Source organism: Rhynchophorus ferrugineus, unplaced genomic scaffold, assembly GCF_030347505.1.
Source record: "Rhynchophorus ferrugineus isolate W39M unplaced genomic scaffold, kcgeb_rfMv2 rfM2, whole genome shotgun sequence".
Taxonomy (NCBI): domain Eukaryota; kingdom Metazoa; phylum Arthropoda; class Insecta; order Coleoptera; family Curculionidae; genus Rhynchophorus; species Rhynchophorus ferrugineus.
In genome coordinates this window covers 31,088,655-31,110,298 of record NW_027472581.1, presented here as the reverse complement: position 1 = coordinate 31,110,298, position 21,644 = coordinate 31,088,655, and the positions used below count along the sequence as shown (strand labels likewise).

Genomic DNA, 21,644 nt, shown 5'->3' with positions numbered 1-21,644 from the left:
GGGTCATGAATCTATTAATTTACTATAAGTAACCTTATCGCACATTTAAGTGAATTTAGAGCTAATAAACCCATCAGGTTTTACATTATGTTTTTAACAATATTGAGGATGACAATCCTATATATCATATTTTCTCAGATATATTTGTTTAACTGACGAAAATGTTTATCTCCATTCTCTTTAGGTTCAACTCACTCAGCAGCTGTCTTACTTTCATAATGAACAAAATTGTAAATAGTTGCAAGCTTTTGACATTATAAACTATTTGCATCTATATATACTCTATATAAAATTTCTTTAACTTATTATTATAATTCTTGAAATATTCATACAAATCTAGTAAACTAACGTAAGAATTATTATATTAACAGCTCTTTTGAATATATCCTTACTGTTTAACAGGATATACAGAAGTGATATACGGTAATGAACTGGAAATATCACTCCAATAAGGTTGTAGTAAAATATTTAAAAATTTTAACTGCTATATAAGCACTTTTAGGTATCTACATAAATATTACATAACAATATGTACATATAATCAGTATATGTAAAAGAACAATCCTTCTAACAAATATATTAAATTGTATCCAACAGTATATAAAATAATTAGGTAGTAAACAAAAGAGATAATTCATGTAGGTATACAGGTCAAATATGTATAATTAATAATTATAACATTCGCTCAACCCCAAATATAAATCACGTCGATATAGCCAATAAACCGCACCATTCAACCCTTCTTTTTTCACATACGTTTGGTTTTAATTATCCGAAAATTCGCATGCTCAATAATTCAGCTCATATAGCATTGGTTTTAGGTGTACTGTCAAGATTAACTGGTTTAATTAAAACATTAATTATTTGTTAGGAATTAAGCTTCCAATCTGCCATACTAATTAGTTAAGGCTTGTTGATATTTAAAATGTTGTAGCTGCAAAACGAATAAATTGTTTATAAATTTTGTTATAATTTTTACGGTTTTTTGCCATGGTTACTAATTGATGCTGATACATCCGATATTTAATTAACTTTTTAGTTTAGATAAAGTCAATGAAATTAGTTAAAATATTAAGGTAATCCAACGTATTTAAATTCGCAATATCGCTACGATACTAAACGTTAATCAACAATTTTGAACAATTTTTATAAGTCAGGATATGAAATGAAAGTATACATCGATCCACCGTATACACCGGGCCTTGCGCCATTTGACTACCATTTGTCCGGTCGCTGTAAAATATTAATGGAGTTTTATTGGTAAAAAAAGAAACATATAGCATTGATTAATTTTTGAAATTCGTATGAATAAACTTGTTTTGAATAACATAAAAAAAGAAATTACTTTTCGTCAAATATTTAAAATTAAAGTATTTTTAACTAAAAATAACATCGAAAAAATCCTGGAGTGGGATACTAATTTTTATGTTTATCGTTTTTTGTTGGGGCAATTTTAATTAAATCTTGAAATTGCTAATTAAGAACTTTCATCAAATCGTACGCCATCTGAACATCCAAAAATATCCAAATTAATCATTTTTTATAGAACGCAAAGGTCACAAAGGACGAAAATATAGATTTTGATACATAAATAATTTATACTTATGAATATTAAAATACTTATAATTTTTCCATGTAATAGAATATATACGATGTAAGTAGTGAAGCAGCAAACTTATAAATCTACCATGTTATTCTTAATAATATTACTAATCTCCTATCGAAAATACACAAGCATGTAGGTAGAACTTTTATATTTATATAGAACTTTTAACAAATCAATGAGAATTTGTAGCAATATTAATTGTTAATTGAGAGAACAAAGGTTAAGAGCCATCATACAAAGATAATCGTTTTTCTATTATAACTGCTGCCAAATACATCATTTCTTACAAGACAGCGGGTGATTGTAGAAATTCCCAATATAACTGAAATAAAAGTAACCTTCAAATCCCAAACAATAAATATATAAAATAAAAACTCTTAACAAAACAAATTAAATCGCAATATCAATGTTTGTATGAGTTTTCGTCAAGTGTTTGTATTTTGGTTCAACTATATCAATAATTTAATTATATTATACTAAGAAGTATTACGTATATATTTTCCACGATTAACTAGACTTTTTCGAAATAATAACATAGATATCTCTAGTAAAAGTTCATAGTAACTCGCATTGCCATAACCGTTGCTGATATATGAAAATATATCAAGCACACCCTCTGCACATCAACTTTGCAAGACTTTATAGAATATGAATATTAAGCTTTGATATCGATGTAGATCAGGTAATGGTTTATATAGCCTCCTAGATTCACTACTCTGAAGAAAAAGTAAACTTCCAATCTCCCAGAAAGCTACCCTGTCTAAAACGCAGGTCCTATCAGTCCATCTTATTGGAGCACAGGTTTGTTAGAAGTACGTCTCTTAGAGACAACTTGCATAACTCCAAGGGTTTTAATCCAAAAAAGTCCGCGCATTACTCAGTGCTTCATGGTTTGTGAGGAACGTGAACACCCATCAGAATCAGAGGTAATTAAAATACGTCAGTCGTATTCCCGGGTATCTGCTGTCTACAAAACTAAACCTCCAGAACCCGAAACGACATCAACAATAGACCAACTAGCTCTAGATGGTCATCATGCCCACGCCAAAAAAATCGATTCAGATGGCTCTCCTGGGCTAAACCATAACTTTCTGCGCTTGGGATTGTCGCAATAAATCTGCATTTCGCAAGTCGCAATAAGTTACAGCAAACTCTTGACAAACAATGAAACCGGGATCTTTCAAAATGACATATTCAGTAAATATAGTCTACTCAATGTTTTCTTATACGTAAGTCGTCAAGCTGTTTAATATATTGCCTGACGCAAATTGTAAATTCGTTTCAGAATCAGTCGATATTTTCCTTCTCATTTTACTCTTGTTAAAAAGAGACACAATTCTGTCTGATTAGTTCTAACACGTAAACAAATGAGCCATTCGAAGTCGTCCGTTTGTTAGACGTATGCAATATTCTTGAAAGCTATACTGATAAGAGGTTATAATTCTAACCTATAAAGTATTGTGGCTGTATAATTAACTGTAGTTTTTAGATGTACTATAATGTTGACATAAGTTATATTTGATAGTATTTTTGCTTGATTATTTTATTAGATTAGAATTTTGTTGTATATCAAAGCACAAGTCACAGTTTTGCCCAAGTTTTGACGTCACAAATTTAAGTGACGTATGTACATAATAACTTTAAATAGACCATGTGTTGTTTTCTAACTTCATTGGCACTCTAGAAGGTCTTTAAAATCAAAATCACTGCTTTTAAATCGTTGATTCCAAAACCGACAATTGAGATATGACGACGTAGTATCACCATGGATTTTTAATAGTGTTTTAATGTAAAAAACCTCGAAGACTATTTTGAGCATTCTGTGATTAGCGCTATTCCATATAATAAATAACTTAATAATACTAAACAGAAAGTATTTTATGTATAGAAATGTTAAATAAACTTATATCGCTGACATTAAGCATTTTTACTGACCGGTGCATTTACCTGATTTAGCACCGTGTGATTTCTAGTTATTTGAATAAAAAAGTTTTTACTAAAAAAACTAGTTTTATCAAATTTTACACCAGCATCTGTATTTTCAAAAAATTACGCATATATTGAAATGCATTTCAATAAACGTATTAAAAATGATCTTTTCGTAATATTTCTTGTTTAGAAATAGTTCATTTTAGTTCGAAAAGCGCCTAATATACAAATTTTCCTCTTAAACAACCCCACGGCACGATTGAAGGAAAAAAAATCATTAAATTTAACAGTGCTTCAATTTCATATCGCATAATGAAATAAAATATTTTACGACGTTTGCTGAGCCCCAATAAAATTTTCTCTTTCTCCTCATCTCAGAATTCGGCTCTTATTTTCTTTTTTATTATTTTGGTATAAATTATGGCCAATTTATTTTTTTCCGCTCGCGTAATGAAGGTGTTTTATTTTATAATATTGACAAAGTAAATGGGAAACAGTAAAATAAGACGGTAAAATAAAACGGTAAAAATGTATTCAAACATTCTGTGATTTGAATTCAACCGCGTCGGCAAGTTTGAGACGTAGAGGATTTTATACGTGACATAAACTGGAGACTAACTAAAATAAAAATAAAATTTCAACAATGGGAATTACTTTTTATGGTGTCAATTTTAATTTCAGGAAATTTTGTATTATCTTATGTCTGGACAGTTAAATATGCATATAATATAACTAAAATCAGGTACTTACGTATCTTGATCAGCAATATATCAGTAAACATATTTTTAATAAAAACAATGAACCGACTTCAAAAAATAAATAAGAAACTCACTAAAAATTAAAAAATAATCAAAATGAGATTTTTAACACAAATAAATATTTAAAATAAAATATGTACATAATAATCGTTGTAATAACTAAATAAAAATAATCAAAAACCTTATTTAACCTATCTGCTACATGTATTTTATCCTCTACTATATACACATAATTTACCTTAATACCTGCCTAAACCTGTTTATCTATTTACAATATTATTTTAACTACTACCAACTGACTACTTTAAAGTCGGTGCCTGGTTTTAACCTCCTAAAGCTTGTTGTTTTCTGTTAGATCTCATCTGAGTTGGACTAGATGTCTAAAGATTCTAATAGAGTGGTGCTTCATATCTCTACTTCAAAAAAGGAAATTTTAAGTAAATAATCCCTCCCTCTTTTTGGCTAAGTAATCTGCTCTTTCATTTTCAATGATCCCAGAGTAAAAATGTGATCCTTTCTAATTTAGAGGTTAATTCACGGATAAGCACTCCCAGCGGGTGTAGAGATAGATATGGTTGGGGGCATTTTAAGGAACTGGGAGGCGATAACTATTCGTTTGTCTTGTACATCTTGTATTGAGATCAGGGCTCTATACATGGCAAACAGTGCAGCCGTCAATACACTCGATGAAACGAGGAGCTTGAAGTGTCCCTCCGACGTATTTGGTAACTAAATAATTTCCTGACCTATATTTTTAAATAAAATTGCTTCACTTGTTTATTCCACTATTCAATCTTTAATAGATTGGTGATCATATTTTTCATATTCGAAAATGTATTTATTTTAAACTAACATTTTATATAACACTCTGGAATACCATCATTACAGATATCTCATCTTTAATTTGTCCTCTAGGCCTTTCATTAACCCACTGCTTTCTGCTTTGCCATGTGTCCCACACGAGGTCTAAAAACTTACCACCAAATAAGAAATTAAAGCCTTCATTTTAACTCTTGATGCACAACTTAATGTATTTATTACTTCAGTATTTGGTTACGGCTTTGTTACGAAATAAATTTACTAATGAAACCTACAATGGATTAGAAATTACCTTATACCTTAATTAATACCTTACCCTAATACCTTAACAAATTTTAAAGTTAAATTGTAACTAGCTTAATTCTTCAATAGTTCCAAAAATGTGGAAAGTAACACAAGTTCCATCCAAGTTGTACAAATAAATTTAAGACTAGGATTTTCTACGCAATCTTCATTGAAACGAAATTCTTCATTTCAGCGTCATTATTTTCGCTTTCTTTTGGATCAATTGAGACTAATATGGGTCATTATCAGATGTGTCCTCGTCAAAGTACTGTTTCTATTGTGCTTGCCTTTATTTTAATTGTTTCCTGCTTTGTCAGCTTGCTTATATTTCAACCTTCTCGCTCCTCTTCTTTTTTGCATCCATAATTTCTTGTCAAGTCGTAACTGTCGTGACGTTGACGCGTCTAGTTGAGATTGAAGTTCAATAAATGAAATATGTTGCACATGGCGAGTCCGAATGTGACGAGACGTCATTAACTTCTTCGAGACTTCTTCAACTTGGTAGGTGGCCCTGTATGATTTATCCATTGCTCATTAAATATAGGCACAATGGGATATTCTTTAGATCGTTTTGATCACACACGTCATTTTTGGGACATTTTTTATTAAATATTAGTATCATCTTATTTAAATATTATGTAAATTATTCTCCCCCTGATCATAGATAGACACCAAGACTCATGTCAGGCCACAACGCATTTGAATTCTATTGTCGTAACTAATAACAAATATTATGCCCGAACAGTAGAAAATCTATATTTGAATAACCCAAAAAGTATCTAAATAAACAGAGAATCTCCATAAATATACCATTCATACAAAGTTCTCATATATTTTCGTAAAAATATAAAGTCGATTATAACGAAAGAAAGAGAAGGATTAATCCAGCAGCTCCGACATCGCAACAAACAATTTAAAAATAATTTTCTCCTTTCTAAACAACTTTTAATCATAATGTTAGAAAATGAGACGTTGTTTTGAACCGTATGATTTAAAAGCAGCCGCGTGGAATTTTATTAAATACGAAATGTGGTTGGGCTTCCAAAAATAGAACTCTCATTTTTCATTATCTTCATTCCATTTTAAATTGCTTTCTTTATATATATATATATATATATATATATATATATATATATATATATATACTATACATACCTCATAAAACACTTTGATCATCATATTAATGGCTTTCCAAGTCGTCCAAGCTTTTCTAATCGTTCATCAAAAACCATTTTGTTTACTGAAAAGCCCAATATTTTATTACTATTACTAAACATGTCTGGTTTTATTTCTTGTTAGTCTTTTTCCTTATTCTTTAAATATTCGCCGAATATTGTCCCTTCTGATCATCGCTTATTTCCTACTATACCCACATGAGGTTAGTGTATAGCATCACAATATGAAGTGGTTAGCTACTGATATTATTTTGATCGATATAAAATTCGAACACTGAAAACAAGCCTATGTAAGTTACATAACCTTCCATAATAACAAAATTAACGCGACAATGGTAAACACTTTAACGAGGAAAAAGTGATTATGCAATATGGAAATTAATTTGTGGTATTGTTGGTGTTAGCTTTATGTCTTACTAATTCAATTCGATTTTCAATAAACTTGATTTTATGGATGAAAATGAACCAGTAGCCACCCAAAGATATTTCCTATTAAATTGGAAACTTGGCAGATATGTTAACCAGATTGATCGAAGCCCCTGATGGGAAAATGTCATTTAGTGCAAAAGTAAGCATACAAGCAAGTCATAAGTCTTGAATTTGGGTTGGTCGTGTTACTTAAATTCTCTTGGGAAAAAAAGTTTCAAGATGAAGAGGAATAATCACCATCCAATTACGATTTTAATCAAGCTTTTCGATAAATAAAAAATTCAAGAGATGATGTGTATAAATAAACTGATAATTTTACCGCCAAAGAGCATTTTCTTAGCGATATTATTCGCTTGTTACACGATTAAGATTATGATGTTAAGTTCGCTGTTATCTGTATGCTTCATGGAATTAATTGACTAATATTCAACCACTAGGTTTACGAAAAGAACATAAACAATTCGCTACTATCAGAAATATTAATATAGGTAACAGGACTTAGATTCAATGCTAGAAAGCTACCATTAATTATTTCCAATGAACTAATGACTCAAGTCTAAAATTGAGAAAAACCAGTGAAACATGATGTACAAATGGTGACATCGAAAGATCATAACTTGAAGCAGCGAAAATCGTAAGAAATGATTATATATTAATGATTATGATAATATATATATATATATATATATATATATATATATATAACTCTAAAAAGATGCGTATAAATTTGACAGCTGTCGGATCATTAGTTTGCGAATTATAGCATTTTGCATGAAGCAAGCATTTTGCTAATGTGAAAAAAAAATTAAAGTTATTTCGCGTGTTGTTAAAACATTTTACATTTTGGAGTATTTTGAAGGGAAAAATACAGTTGAAGCAAAAACTTGGCTTGCCGAGTTTCCAGCCACAGCCCCAGGAAAATCAACCATCAAGGATTGGTATGCTAAGTTTAGACGTGGTGAAATGAGCACCGAAGATGGTGAACGCGGTGGACGCCCAAAAGAGGTTGTTACCGACGAAAACATTAAAAAATCCACAAAATGATTTTGAATGACAGTAAATTGAAATTGAATGAAATAGCAGATACTCTAAAGAAATCAACTGAACGTGTAAGTCATATCATTCATGAATATTTGGGTATGAGCAAGCTCTATGCAAAGTGGGTGCCGCGCGAGCTCACTTTCGACCAAAAACAGCGACAAGTTGATGATTCAGAGCAGTGTTTGAAGATTATCAAGCATAACAAACCCGAGTTTTTGCATCGATATGTGACAATGGATGAAACATGGCTTCATCATTTCACTCCAAAGTTCATCGACAGCCATCCGAGTGGACTGCACACGATGAACCCGCCCCTAAGAGTGGGAAAACGCGACAGTCAGCTGGCAAGGTTATGGCCTCTGTATTTTGGGATGCGCATGGAATAATTTTCATTGACTACCTTGATAAAGGAAGGACCATCAACAGCGACCGCGTTATTGGACCGTATGAAGGACGAAATCGTCGAAAAACGGCCGCATTTTAAGAAAAAGAAAGTGTTGTTTTACGAAGACTATGCACTGTGTCACAAGTCAGTGAATACGATGGCAAGAATCCATGAATTGGGCTTCGAATTGCTTCCTCATCCACCATATTCTCCAGATCTGACCCCCAGCGACGAGTTCCATTTCCTGTTCTCAGATCTCAAAAGAATGCTAGCTGGAAAGAAATTTTCCTCGAATAAAGAGGTGATCACCAAAAATATTATAGAAAAGTTGAAGGGTTGCTATAATTAGTGTATCACTTGAAGGGAATTATGTTGAATAAAAACAAACTAATTTTGCCAAACAAAATGCTGTTATTTGTTTTGCTTATATTATTTGATTGTTGGTGTTGTCTGTCTGTAATTCAGACAAGTAATCTAAGTAAATAATGAAATAACTTATGTATCAATTAAAGATCTCTAATAAAACATGTTTTTTAAACTTTCTCCAAGTAATAATCATGATTCTGAATCGAAACAAATCAAGTAATATAACACGATAAATGAAGTGTAAAACGCGAAAACTCGATACTTCATTAAAACATGTTTTACTTCGAATTCCACCTACTAATTGCAAACCAAAAACCGACGCAAACGGGGATTTTCACAATGCTAAAGGTCTCCCAAATATTAATGTTTAAATTTAATAAAGCAATTTTGTTGTGCGAGAAAACAATTTTAATTAAATGCGGCGCAGAGTGTATAAATTCGAACAATTAAAACGGCGTGTGAGCAAGATTTTAATTTAGGAGAGGGTGAGCGAGCGAGAGGGATAGAGAAGCGAGCGAAGATGAGGGCCGAGAGGAACGAAGAGAGAGGATCTTGAACATGTTGTGTCGTTATTAAAAATTGTTTATTAATTTTAGACATTTTCGGGGACGTAATGTATCTCAGGTCTGGAGTAGAATAATCCTAGCGATGTATTATTTTAAATAATAGCGACGTTTGCCAAAGAATGAACAGTTTATGAAAATCACGTGGAGAATGCGACAGAAAGGCAATATATATAGAACTATCACAGTTATGTATTCTGTAAAATATTTTCAATATTTACCTATTTATTTACCTATATTGCTTAATTATAAATAATTCCTATTACTAATTGATATAAATAAATATACAGTGGATGGACAATATACTGTTTACTGTTGGGTTGTTTTTAACCATCAAACATCTTAAATATATAAAAATAAAGATCAAAATAAATGATATAACAACTACTTACACAATAACTGGCAAAATAAATAATGCAAATAAGCGGGCGAGATCTTGATGTCGAGGTGATCGGGTGATAATTCCGCAAACATAATGAAAAGGTTCCCGAGCAACCACTTTTCAATAACAGGGATGAAATAACAATATAATTGAAATATTACATAGATAGATATTGTTAAGTAATTAAAATATACCGCTACTGGCAACAAAAATTCTGGCAGCTATAATAATATCAATAACAATAGTATCGATAAATGAATATATCGACAAACACTGGTAATGGATGGTAGTGATAATCTCAATAAAAGACGATTACAATGGTAGGCAATAAAATGATATAGTAACCAGGATGGTTAGCAAAAATCTTAGTTCATAGTACTCAATAAATGACGGACAATCATTATAAAACAGACAATAACGGTAACTCATAGTTACAACAAACAACATATAAGAGATAATAATTATAACAGCGATAGATAGCGTTGATAAACTGCTGCCACTACAGTTAATAGGCCTCGCTAGGATTAAGCAAAATTTTAAAAATAAATAAATAAATGAACAGTACTGTTACTAGTGCACTCACTTCTCCAGCTCTAGCTATAATTGATGAGGAAGATAAAAGCCACCCGCTATATACCATGTCACCAAGAGCCAGTAGAAACCACTTTCGGTGGCGTTTATATATGCTTCAAGACTCTCCATAGATCATAAAATATCATACACTATTAATACCATATATTTCTTCGATTTGCCACGATTTGGAGAAATAATAAAATAGATTAGAATAAAATATATAACGATGGATGGATAAATAAATAAATAAGTAGAGCATAATGAATACAAATGAAGAATAACAAGTGGAAAATATGAGAAATGAACGCTAATAATTATAATATAGTAATTAGGACATAATAAATCGAAATTTAATAAATAATAAATGGTAAATAAAAAGAGAAAACAGGATGAAACTCAGCTAGGACGACACAAAACATAGTAAAATAAATTGAGTAGGAAGAATGTAGTGACTCTAACCGTCACGGCTTTAGAAATAGACTTTTATAAAGTTTTAAAATCCCTAACACGTGATCACTTCTGGCAAATACAATCCCGGAAGAAAAATCAGCCATGTTGCCATTCATGCTAATTATTTCTGTTAATAATTATTCACAACGGTGACAAATCATACAATTAAAAAGAAGCGTCAATCCCGCCTAGTTCCTTTACATTATCGTTCAAGCCTTTTTTAGAAAATACCAAAAATTAAAAGGTCTAAAATATACAACTACGATATGGAATTTTAAGTATCATAGATATTGGGACAATTTATGATTTCATATCTCACATGTGTCTCACATGTCTCACTTCACAGATCTCTGTCTGTGCTTCAGAAAAAAAAATAATAACGATAAAATATAAACAAATAAAACTTTCTTTTACCAATTTCAATTAAATTTATTCAATAGATATATAGTTATAGAGTTCAATCAGTTAATTGCAAAATATACTAGAAGACTAAAATTATCGATCAGTATCGCAGGAAAAGATTTAAAAAATTAAAGATCAATGAAAAGTTAAAGTTAAATTTTTTTTAGTATTATAATAAAAATAAATAATCCTATTATTATTATAAGATTCTTTTTAAAGAATATTTCTTCTTAAACGACATAAACTGTGGTCTCACCAAAATAGTGTAAATTGTACTAAACCTGAAAATCGCAATATTACCCAAAACCCAAAACTACAGCAATTAAAAGGCAATATCTTTTTCGGAGACAAAATGGCCCCGAAACGACAGAACTTTGCACAAAACAAAATCAGTTAAAATGAGAATTTCCTGCTATTTTTGTCGCCAGTTCGCGTGGGAGATTCGAACTTTTACGTTGCCTGTTTATGTCTCCCTTTGCGTCAGAAAATGACTTCGCTTCAAGGGAAATGTTGGAACTTTCATGTGTTTTTTTACGCCAGTGCAGAATCATCACCAATGAATGTTGTTTTTAGGTCACTCTATTTCGAAAATATTTCCGGGGAGCAGATACGTTATAAAACGAAACCAAATACAGTGGTTTTAAATGTGGTAGCTTTATTAAAAAATTACATGTCAACTCCTTTTTTTAGCTTATTCATTACATTGTTACTAGATATTGCCGACTAACCTATAATTTGTCATTACATTGATGTTTGAGTCGTCAGTCGTCTGATTATAGGTGAACTGTACATACACAGATTAGCTTTCTTTAATCTAGTTATATATCTAGGAGGACCCATCAGCCCCCTATATTAGTCTTTGGAGTAACAATGTATATGCATTAACACTACTATTTTTCTATTAAATGAACCTCAGTATACTATACTACAAAGATCAAATGGTTTGTCTCTTTTGAGTTTGTGTTCTGTTCTGATGTTATCCAAGATTTGTGTTACTTCGATATTGATATAAGAATAGAATCTGCCCTCATCTCTCCTTGCAATTCTCTTAATTTCCTGGGCCATAGTCGATATCTGTAGTGCTCGATATAAGTAATCAGTCCTGTAGTGTATCGGCGTACCTACTTGTTCTGAAAGACTAGTTTTTTATTTATATTAGCTTTTGCAGAACATTCCCATAATGGTATTCCGTATGTCCATATAGGTTTCAATGTTTGCTTATATAATAGTAATTTATCATGTATGGATATTTGTGATGTTCTTCCAATTAACCAATACATTTTTCCACATTCTGACTCTGGTTCTTTGTCTTTTTAACATGTTCCTTCCAGCGATGTTGTGCATTCCGAGATATTTAGCGTTGTTGCTATATGGAATAATATTATTAATTATTGTTATTGGTGTTTGAGTCGTCGGATTTATACGTGAACTGAACATACACAGGTTTATTTTCGTTAATGTATATCTTTCCAATCGGTTATACTGGCTATACATGCCTGTTATAATTTTCGTGTGGCATCTCCGTTATTATTTCCGACAACAAGAATCGCACTATCGTCAGCAAATGTAGCCATGGTAATATTTTCCATTTATGGTATATCACATATATAGAGTAGGTAAAGAATTGGCCCCAATACACTTCCCTGTAATACACCTGCTTTAACTTATTTCGGTATTTTAAATATTATTTCGGTAACATTTTGTATAGCTTATGCACAAGGCTACCTATCTTGAGTCACATCTAACAAATAATATAGCTGAACATACCTTTTTAACTCCGCAGATTTTTTCAATTACTTCTGTTATTCTATACACCTGATCAACCGTCGAATTTCTGTAAACAAACCCGAACCAATACGTAGGTATTACGTTTTTTCTCTCTACTATAGGTTTTATACTTTTCAACAGGAGTTTTTCAAATACCTTAGATATTACTAGTAACAGCGAGATAGGTGTATAGGCTTTTGTTTCATTTCATTTCATTTGGTGATTTTCTCCATTTTGGGAGCATGATAATTTCCGCCATCTTCAAAACATCTGGGACATTCTTAATTAAAATACTACATTGATCAAGTTGGTAAGTTTTATAATAGCATTTCTTGCTAACTTTTGCAGCAATTTTCCTGTTATTAAGTCATAACATGGTGATGTATTTGGATTAATGTAACAGATCAATTAAAAATTCCCCGGACTGACACATAGATGGCGCTACTAGAATTAAATCCATATGTTTTTAGTTAGCCCAAAAAATACCTAAGATAATGAAGTGTCTCAATGATATTAGAATATTGCTTCAGAGCGGCCTTCCAGATTCTTCCGACAAGCAAGAATGTTTAAAGAGGAGTTTCATTGCTCTGCAGTTTTAATATGTACTATTGAATGTCAGGTCAATTAACAAGTCCCCGTCCTGACATATAGATGACGCCTCTAGAATTAAATCCATATGTTTTTTAGTTAACCCTAACCTAATCAAAAGATACATGTATAAATTTGAGAGCTGTCGGATCATTAGTTTGTGAATTATAGCATTTTGAGTGAAGCAACTTTTGTTATTGTGAAAAAAATGGATAAAAAGAAATTTCGCGTGTTGATAAAGTACTGTTTTTGAAAGGAAAAAATACAATTGAAGCCAAAAAATTCCAGAAACTGCCCAAAAAAATCAAACATCAAGGATTGTTATGTTAAGTTTAGAGGTGGTGAAATGAACACCGAAGACGGTAAACGCAGCGGACGCCCAAAAGAGGTTGTTACCTACGAAAACATTTTAAAAATCCACAAAATGATTTTAAGTGACCGCAAATTGAAATTGCATGAAATAGCGGGCACTCTAAAGATATCAACTAAACGTGTAGATCATATCATTCATAAATATTTGGGCATGAGAAAGCTCTGTGCAAAATAGGTGCCGCGCAAGCCCACTTTTGGCCAAAAACAACAAGAGTTGATGATTCGAAGCAGTGTTTGAAGATGGTTAAGCATAATAAACCCCAGTTTTTGCGTCGATATGTGACATTGTATGAAACATGGCTCCATTATTTCAATCCGATGTCCAATCGACAGTCATCCGAGTGGATTGAAAACGACGAACACGCTCCAAAGCATGGGAAAACACAACAGTCGGCTAGCAAGTTTATGGCGTCTGTATTTTAGGATGTGCATGGAATAATTTTCATTGACTACCTTTAAAAAGGAAGGACCATCAACAGTGACTATTACATAGCGTTATTGGGCCGTTTGAAGGACGAAACCGCCAAAAAAAACAGCCGCATTTGAAGAAAAAGGAAGTGCTGCTTCACCAAGACAATACACCGTGTCACAAGTCAATGAAAACGATGGCAAAAATGCATTCATCCACCGTATTCTCCAGATCTGGCCCCCAGCGACCATTTCCTGTTCTCAGGTCTCAAGACAATGCTCGCTGGAAAGAAATATTTGTCGAATGAAGAGGTGATCGCCGAAACTGAGACCTATTTTGAAGTAAAAGACAAATCGTTCTATAAAAATGGTATCGAAAAGTTGGAGGATCGTCATAATCAGTGTATTAACCTTGTAGGGAATAATGTCCAATAAAAAAGTAATTTTGCAAAAAAATGTTTTTTACTATTGTAGGCCAGAGACTTTTCAATTGATATGTCAAACCTTTATAATTTTGGTTACATCTTTCGGCGTCACTAGTTATTCAATATCAGTTTCGTTTGGTTTGAAAGTTTCTTCTAGATGGTCAGCAAATGTTTCAGCTTTTTCTTGATTGCTGCATGCCCAATATCCATATAAGTTTCTTTCTTACAGATTGAGTGTGTAGACATAATCATCCTAGATGTTTGGTGGCTTTCCAGAGCGAATAATCTGTTTAGATTTCTCAGATAATTATTTATGGATTTATTTTTAATTTGCAGTTTGCAGTTCTAAAATGAAGTTTTCTGCTTCAAAATTTAATTGTTCGACTGTCTAAAGGGGTACTTTTAATTGAATTTGCTTATTCATTTCTTCAACAAATCTTTCTAACCTGTTGTCTTGTTTGTAAACATAACGGTTACATAACTGCTCTAATGATACTTCGACAAAATGTAGTTTTCGAAACAAACAGTAACAATCAATTATACAAGTAAATAAATTCTGAAAAATATATTACCAATTAATGATCCTGGGTGACACATTGCTCCCAATTAACATTACATAAATACCACTAATTTTAATTGGATTTTCTATAACGCTTGGATCAAAACATAATATATTTATAATATAACGTCAACATTGGAGGTGAATTAGAATCGGTGTCGAATTATTGGGTAAATTAATGAAAATAAATCCAAATATTATTAATTATTTGACATAATATTAATATATATGCGGATGGCTCGACTAATTATCGTTGAATAGCCAACTAAAGCTTTTTTATCATCATGAATATATTAAACTCGGTAAATATATATATTTGATATGCATGTCTTATGAAGATAATGGTTTTTAATGCGACTAAATCAATTTCTACGAGTTGTTGTCATCAAAGTATCAAATACTTGTCATATATCTTTTAGCCTATATATTCCCAAAATAATTGAAAAAATAATCGTTCATTAAAACTGTAATTTTAAACGAAATATTATCTTTATCGACGAAATACATTTTATGGATGAATAGTTTAGAAACATAAGTGACGTAGGTAACAGATCAATTGAAAAGTCCTCGGCCTGACACATAGATGGCGCCACTATAATTAAATCCATATGTTTTTTTAGTTACCCCTAAACCGCAAAAGGTGCGTGTATAAATTTGACAGCTGTCCGATCATTAGTTCGTACATTATAGGATTTTGAGTGAAGCAACTTTGTTATTGTGAAGAAAATGGATAAAAAGGAATTTCGCTTGTTGATAAAATATTGCTTTTTAAAGGGAAAAAATACAGTTGAACCAAAAACTTGGCTTGATGCCGAGTTTCCGGACACTGTGCCAGGAACATCAACCATCAAGGATTGGTAAGCTTAGTTTAGACTTGGTGAAATGAGCACCGAGGACGTTGAAAGCAGTGGACGCCCAAAAGAGGTTGTAATTGAAGAAAACACTAATAAATCCACAAAATGATACTGAATGATCGTAAATTGTAATTGGATGAAATAGCAGATATTCTAAAGATATTACTTGTACATCATATAATTCATAAATATTTGGGTATGAGAAAACTCTATGTAAAGTGGATGCCGCGCGAGTATCCTTTTGATCAATAACGACGAGTTGACGATTCGGACCAGTGCTAGAAGATTATCAAGCGTAATAACCCCGAGTTTTTGCCTCGATATGTGACAATGGATGAAATATGGCTCCATCATTTCACCCCGAAATGTCCAATCGACGGTCATCCTAGTAGAGTGAATACGATGAACCCGCTCCAAAACGTGGAAAAAGGCAACAGTCGGCTGGCAAGGTTATAGCGTCTGTATTTTGGGATGCGCATGGAATAATTTTCATCGACTACTTTGAAAAAGCACGGACCATCAACAGCGACTATTACATAGCGTTATGGCCGTATTTGAAGAAAAAGGAAATGCTGCTTCATGATTATATATCCGTATTCTCCAGATCTGACCCTCAGTAACTATTTCCTGTTCTCAGGTCTCAAAAGAATGCTCGCTGGGAAGAAATTTTCGTCAAATGAAGAAATTATCGCCGAAACTGAACCCTATTTTGGACAAATAAAGGACAAATCGTACTACTAAAATGATATCTAAAAGTCGAAGTGTCGCTGTAATCAATGTATCACACTTGAAGGGAATTATGTTGAATAACAAAAACTAATTTTGCCAAAAAAAATATGTTTTACTATGGTAGGCCGTGGACTTATCAATTGACCTGTTAGACATTTTAGAGCGGGAAAACTTCCGATTGTTGTCTTTACTGATTTTCGTTTTACTGTCGACTGTATACACTGGCATTTACATTGGGCAGCTTCGGAAGTTGAGCATGCCCTCAGGCATCACATGGTGCTTCCGTTAGTTGCGTGCCTGATTGATCTGTCAAATTCATTTGATAATAGATTCTACATTTCAACATAGTAGCGGATGTAATTATGCGAAAATATGTTTAATACAATAACAGACATGACTTTCAAAATGGAGCTATAAGATTCTTGATAGACCTGATGGTCGCTGGTGATAGCGCTGTATTCGCTCATACAGATTCTGGACCTTCGTATAGCAGGGCTATGCGTCTTGAGAATTAATGCCCACCTTTTCCGAGCGATTATTTTATCACTCCTTTCGAATGGCTCCAAGACTTTTAAATCTGACATCCGCATTTCAGTCTTCTACACTTTTATAGACTGACATCGGAGTCTTTCTAATAAATGCTGTGCTTATCGTAAACTGTGGTAAAATTTAGTGAAGAATGTTCGAACTTAATGGTCGTTTTTCGTTTTTGGAAATCGTCGTTGTAGAAAACGTTACCGTCAACAGACCTATTCACCTTGTTCAAATGTAACCTACCAACCAGATCCATTTACAGAGCTTATTTCATTCAATTTCAGTATTGACGCGCCCTTCTTGAAAACCTATATATAATTTTGTATGCTGTATAATACTGTATGAAATTTTAAAACTTTCCCTTTTGTTATCAAGGCCGAACAGACCTCACAAAAAATGTCTAAACCTAATAAAAGAGCTTCTATTTATAAACGATTTTATGAAAAAGACCGGAGTAGCGTTATGAAAATAGCATAAAGTTGAAACTCGAACAATTAAATCGTAATAAATTTCTTTTTAACGAATGTCCTGGAGCGGGAATTTATGGCAAACAAAATCAAATGAAATGAGAATTTTGAGTTATTTTTATCGGCGCTTCTATAGGCGTTGCCTGGAAGTTGGAATATTGATTAAAAGAAAAGGTGAATCGAAAGTTGTTCTGGCGTTATTAATAAATATACCCATTTTGTTCATATAATTAATTTGTATTTAAATATTAACTCTAGTGTTGGAACACTGTGTCCTCGATAGTCCTACAATACTATATTGGTTTGGTTTGAAACTTTGATTTGTAACGTGATCTTATATTCAATCAAAAACTAAGCAGGCAGACCAGAATTACAGATATTGTATAAAATAACATAAAATAACAAAATTAAAATGAATTTGAGCCAAAGAAGTCGACGGAGAGGTAGATGAATGAGAAGACTGCGTAACGACTTTTAGTAGTCGATGACTTTTGAATGAAAGATTTTTTTTTCAAAGAGAAAGTGTTTTAATTCTCAACATAATTTCTTTTCAACTCAATGCCATTTACATCAATACCTCGATAAAGTTCCTCAAAGACACTCAAAAGACAATTTTGACGATGACATCTTCTTTTGACGCACATCTCTTCAAATTTGAAAGAGGAATAGTCACAGGGTGTGCGTCCATGCATTGTCTTAAGTGCACAATACTCTTTTCTTTGCCAAGTGTGGTCCTTTTCCTTAAAATCTACATATGTCCAAAAGCTCTCATTACTCATTTCAATATAATCAAATTTGAAAGAGGAATAGTCACAGGGTGTGCGTCCATGCATTGTCTTAAGTGCACAATACTCTTTTCTTTGCCAAGTGTGGTCCTTTTCCTTAAAATCTACATATGTCCAAAAGCTCTCATTACTCATTTCAATATAATCAATTTGAGTGAAACCGCACGCACCCCAGAGACAAAACTTGGCCTCCCTTGATACACATTGTTCTGGTGAAACCCACTGTTTTGATTGTTCCTTGGTCTCTGGTGTTTTGTGATGTATCCATGTTTCGAAACGGCGTAAGAGCTCGTTCGACTTGCGGCTGAACATTGTCCTTTGAAGATATCATACATTTGAGTTTATATTTAAGTGTGAACAATAGCGCAGAGGTCGTTTTTTAATACAAATATTCATGTCATGTATGACGTAGTGACTCAGTTGAGATACTTATAACCTCAGTTACCTCACTTACTTTCGTCCTACAATCTTTCAATATCAGTTCACAGATTATATCGAGGATATCTGACAGGACGACCTCTTTTGGGCGACTTAGACTTTCGGAACCCTTTATGTAGTACGACCATGATGAAATGGACAATGGCTGTCAAGTATAAACTAAATAAGGCAGCTTACTGCATATCTATGATTATGACTGCGCGGGAAATCAAAGGTCACTAATAGAAAAATATGTCCTCATAGCTGCTAGAGGAACTCCAAATATCTACATAATTATTTGAAAATGTGTTTAGGTTACTTATGGTGAACAACCCTCAATACCATATTTATATTCTATAAAATATTATTTATCATTGATACATTTTTTGAAATTAAATTAAACTAAAAATAAAAATTTAAATTTTAAACACGATTTTATTATGTTATTAACAGATATATTTAGTTATAATAATTATATTATAATGGCAATCGATAATAAAATTACACTTTAGCACATCATTTTCATTTCAATATTATGAAAAATGTTTGGAGAATTTGTAAATTACGGTAATGAAAAGTTCGAAAAAGATGAAAATATACCTCGCGGTGTTATTGCAGATTTCTATAAAACATACCAATAATTTTATATTACATTGACGTCAGACATTACCAAGCGATTTGATTGCAGTGATACTTTATTTTCTTTCTTATCCGTTATAAATCCATCAGAAACTCAAGAGATATAACTTAAAATTAATGGTGCCATTGCTAAAACAATTTCCAATTATTCATAAATGTGTGACAAGACAGATATTAGATGATTAGTGACGACCTCATATTATGCTTGATTTTAATCAACATGGGCTTGAAGTTCAACATGTATTTTCAACACAACAACCCAAACATAAAAATTGTGATGTCGTTACTGCTGATACTGCCATTTTCGAAAGCATCAATCCAGCCAAAATATAGTGTAACGAAAATATAAAAAATATTTTTAGCAAATAAACTGAATTCAAAAAATAAATAAGGAATTCACTAAAAAGTAAAAAATAAATAAACTTAAATTAAAAAAAAAAGATTTATACAGGTTTTTAAGTCAAAAAAAAGTTTTAAAATAAAATATGTACGTAATAATCGTTATAGTAACTAAATAAAGTCGGTTTGAAGTCGGGGTACCGTTCCTAAACAGTTATATTACATTAGATTTGTTTTGTTCCTAATTTAATTGATGTTTGACATAAAATTATATTATTATTTTTGTATTGTTTAAAGGATCATTTGATTGGTTTAACTTTCTTGGTAAAAATATTTCATTTTTCTCTTTATAGTGTTAGATCTTTACTCAGTAAATTACGCAATTATTTTTATTAAGATTGCAATGGATAGCCCAAGTAACAATAAAAAAGTTTTAAAATAAAATGTAGACATAATAATCGTTGTAATAACTAAATAAATGTAAACAAAAACCTTATTTAACCTATCTACTATACGTATTTTATGGTCCACTATATGCACACAATTTGTGTACTCTTTGGAATAAAGAAATAATTTTTAATATCGGTCCATAAATGACGGAGAAATCAGAGAATATATAGTCCATTCAAGGTTTTTTTTTAGTTTTGCGTCTTGGATATTTCTCACGTCGAAACATTACAATGTTGCCGCATCAACTCTGAGTTTTAGTTCATTTTGGCTTTGACATACAAGAAAATTCTAAACTAAATAAAATAATTGAACAAAAATATTATCAAATATATTTTATTTTAACATTGTAGTACATCTAATACATATATTATCAAAGGACTTAAAACTTAGTTTGTACGTTAGATTTGTTTTATTTACATTGAACTCTTTTCCACACCATCCATGAGGTAGTTTCTACGCGCGTTTTTTTTTATGTAGTGTTATCCCCCTGGAGGCCTAATTCACCTAATCAGCAATTGTATATCAGAGAAATGTATTTTACTTCTATTCAAGAGCATATTTACTTTTTATATTCAGTTCTTGTTTCCTTTGATGGTGTGTACATGGCAAGTCATCTTGGTACCACAGCATTTTAATTTCTTCTGCTACTACCTGTGTACACAATTCTTGATAAAATTAATCACTAAATTCTGTCTAATGCATTTACTATATCTACAAAACAGTTAATATTCATTCTCTCCTCATACGTTGTAACCTAATGTTTAATTTTGAACAATTACAATCATATCCGTGCACACAAATGTTTCACGCCCTACGATACCATTTTCTATAGTTCTATTCAATGAATTATGTGTATACCTTTAGTTGTTTCCACTCTCATCACTCTGTCTCAGAAATTTCCAGCATTGCACAGCATTATCACATATACTGAAAGTATCCTTCATTCACTTTCACTTTACGACTCACTGTCCAATTCAATCACTAAACTGTTAATTTCTAATCTATCGAAAACATGTTCATGATTCCACCATTTATCAATTACTTCCTTAGTATGGCTTATCGAGTTCATCAAAACCGAAGATCTTACGGTTGATCTATTGATCTGATGAGTATATTATCTTCGTTCCACATATCCAAACAGTTTTTGA

The 21,644-nt window shown here is 31.9% G+C and overlaps 1 protein-coding gene and 1 long non-coding RNA gene across 2 annotated transcripts in view; one reads left to right on the top strand and one right to left on the bottom strand.

The window, feature by feature from the left end:
- LOC143190579 (muscle M-line assembly protein unc-89-like) overlaps positions 1-21,644 on the top strand; it is a 564,424-nt gene that overhangs the window by 474,772 nt on the left and 68,008 nt on the right. The gene's annotated exons all lie outside the window — the stretch shown is intronic.
- On the bottom strand, positions 20,814-21,492 carry LOC143191795 (uncharacterized). The gene is made up of 3 exons (XR_013004623.1): positions 21,355-21,492; positions 21,060-21,147; positions 20,814-21,000 (listed from the first exon to the last, which is right to left on the bottom strand). It is a non-coding gene; the product is annotated as an uncharacterized LOC143191795 (long non-coding RNA).